The sequence below is a fragment of the Phacochoerus africanus genome, chromosome 15 (assembly GCF_016906955.1).
Source record: "Phacochoerus africanus isolate WHEZ1 chromosome 15, ROS_Pafr_v1, whole genome shotgun sequence".
In the NCBI taxonomy this organism is placed as follows: Eukaryota; Metazoa; Chordata; class Mammalia; order Artiodactyla; family Suidae; genus Phacochoerus; species Phacochoerus africanus.
In genome coordinates this window covers 6,162,801-6,165,147 of record NC_062558.1, presented here as the reverse complement: position 1 = coordinate 6,165,147, position 2,347 = coordinate 6,162,801, and the positions used below count along the sequence as shown (strand labels likewise).

The following is a 2,347-nucleotide window of genomic DNA, read 5'->3' as shown; positions in this document are numbered from 1 at the left end:
TTGCTGAAATGCCAGATCCTGTCCCCACCGCACAGGGCTAGAGAGCCAATGGGTGCCTCCACAGACACGACTGGATCATGACCCCACTGAGCCCCAGTGGGAACTCCAGCCAATGTTTTTGGAAAGAAGCTCTTCCTATTAGGAAGGAGAATATGTGCATATGTCGAGGTGGAAAGTTCATTGCTGTGAGGGGTTCCCGTTGGGGCTCAGTGGTAAGGACCCTGCCTAGTAGCCATGAGGCCACAGGTGTGATGGCTGGCCTCACTCCGTGGGTGAAGGAGCCGGCACTGCCGTGAGCTGTGGTGTAGGTCACAGAGGAGGCTCGGATCCTGCACTGCGATGGCGGGGGGGAGGGGGGGAGGCCAGCAGCTGCAGCTCCGATGCCATCCAGGCCTGGGTACTTCCCCTATGCCACAGGGGTGGCCTTCACATGCAAACAGAATTAAAGAAAGCTGATGCTTAGGAAATCCGTCAAGGAGAACAATGCAACTTTGTGTGTGTGTGCGTGGGTCTTGTGTTGTTTGTCTTTTCAGGGCTTCCCCCTCGGCATGTGCAGAGTCCTGTGCTAGAGGTCCTATTGCTGGCTGACATAGTTTTGCAAGTCCTACCTAGCCAGGGCCCTCAGAGAAGAACAAGACACAAAAGGAATCCACATCGGAAAGGAAGGAGTCAAGCGACCCCTCAATGCACATGACATGATCCTATCCCCGCAGACCCTTCAAGACGCTCCCAGAAAATGGGTAGAGCGCCTCAGTGAATGGGGCCAAGTCGCAGGAGGCACCCTGAAGGCACAGAAACCGACTGCCTTTCACTACCCTGGGAACGAGAGCTCGGAGAGAGACATCGGGGAAAGGATCCCATTTGCCGTCACCTCCCAAAGAAGAGACGGCTGAGGAAGAGACCTCCCTGGAGAGACGCAGAACCCCCCAGATGCTGATGCAAGCAATCCCAGAGGACGCAAACTGATGGCAAGACACACCTTGCTCTTGGATTGCAAGAGCCTATAGTAGCCCAAGGACCATGCTCCCCGAGGCAGTCCACAGAGTCACCGCCATCCCTGTCAAATGCCCAAGACCGTTGTTCACAGCACGAGACCATGGGGTTGGTGGGGGGAGGGGAGCTGGAGCAGCCCAGAGGGACCCTGGGGGAGCCGTGGGGAGGAGGAAGGCCGGCTGGGCAGACCCCAGGAAGTGACCTCACTTCCCTGGCGACAGAGGCCAACGGAACTTGGAACCTGGGGAGCCGGGCACCTACTGGTCCAGTCCAGGAGAGGACGGAGGAGGGATGGACTGGCTCTGCTGCATCCCGCTCTCCCGAGGCCGAGGCCGAGGCCGCAGGCGTCGTCGCGGCAGAGATGGCCTCTGCCAAGCCTGCAGAACCTGGATGAGAACGCGAGGCGGACGCCTATGGGCCGTTGCCCGCAGGGACCCAGAGGTAACACCGGGAGAGGGAGCTCCAGCCAAGGGCAGGGACCTCTCGGATCCCACACGGGAGCCCCAAGTCCCCTCCCTGGATGACTTTGTGCAGAGGCGCGTGGTGAGGGGTGGGCCCGCCTCAAGCAAGAGCCGGCTGACGCGGGCTCGGAGGCCTGCTGGGCAGGGCCTGTCCACACCCCAGGACACAGCTGGCTGGGGAGAAGCAGGGGGCTGAGGGGGGTAGGTGTGGAGTCAGGGCCGAGCCCTGCGTGCCAGCGGTACCCCCAGCCCTCCAGGGGGCTCTCGTTCCTCCCGGGTCAGGGGGGAGCCACTGGTGTGTGGCAGGGGTGTGGTGTCTGAGCAGGCAAGGCCTCCCCTGATCTGGGAGCCGAAGGGCAAGGGGGCAGCAGAAGCAGCGAGAAGCTCACAGCCCCACAGGGCTCTGACGCCTCGGGGCCGGGCCCTCTGACGCTCACTGTCATTGCAGAGTCCCCCACCTGAGACCCGCCAGGAACGGGGTGAGGAAGGCAGAAGGCCACCCGAGGAACCTCCACACAGACTGCTCCCCGGGGTCCTCTGCCGGGCTGGTGGGGAGCGCAGGACCGCCAGCTGTGGCCATGAAGACACCGTCCACACGAGCCTGACAACCCTGGAAGGCCTGGCCCCCCCTGAGGCCCAGCCTGAAGGTGAGAAGAGGGGGCCGGGGCTCTGGGCGCGGTGGGGGGGAGCTGAGGTGGGGGCCGCACAGCGGGGAGTCCCCAGAGGATGCTGTTGGGCCAGGAGCCAAGACAAAGGCACACGCCCCGCCTGCAGGAGAGCAGAGCCAGAAGGGGCTGGCCGGGACCGGTCGGGAAGGCTCTGGGAGGACTGCTCTCCTTGGAAGAGCACATGGCAAGGCGGGCAGGCACCAAAGCTCTTCCTCTCTCACACCT

General features: G+C 62.8%; 1 long non-coding RNA gene across 1 annotated transcript; it reads right to left on the bottom strand.

Annotated features, from left to right (window-relative positions):
• Positions 1-681: 681 nt before the first annotated feature.
• LOC125115905 (uncharacterized) lies at positions 682-2,134 on the bottom strand. Its single transcript, XR_007132202.1, has 3 exons — positions 1,913-2,134; positions 1,255-1,379; positions 682-1,057 (listed from the first exon to the last, which is right to left on the bottom strand). It is a non-coding gene; the product is annotated as an uncharacterized LOC125115905 (long non-coding RNA).
• Positions 2,135-2,347: the final 213 nt, after the last annotated feature.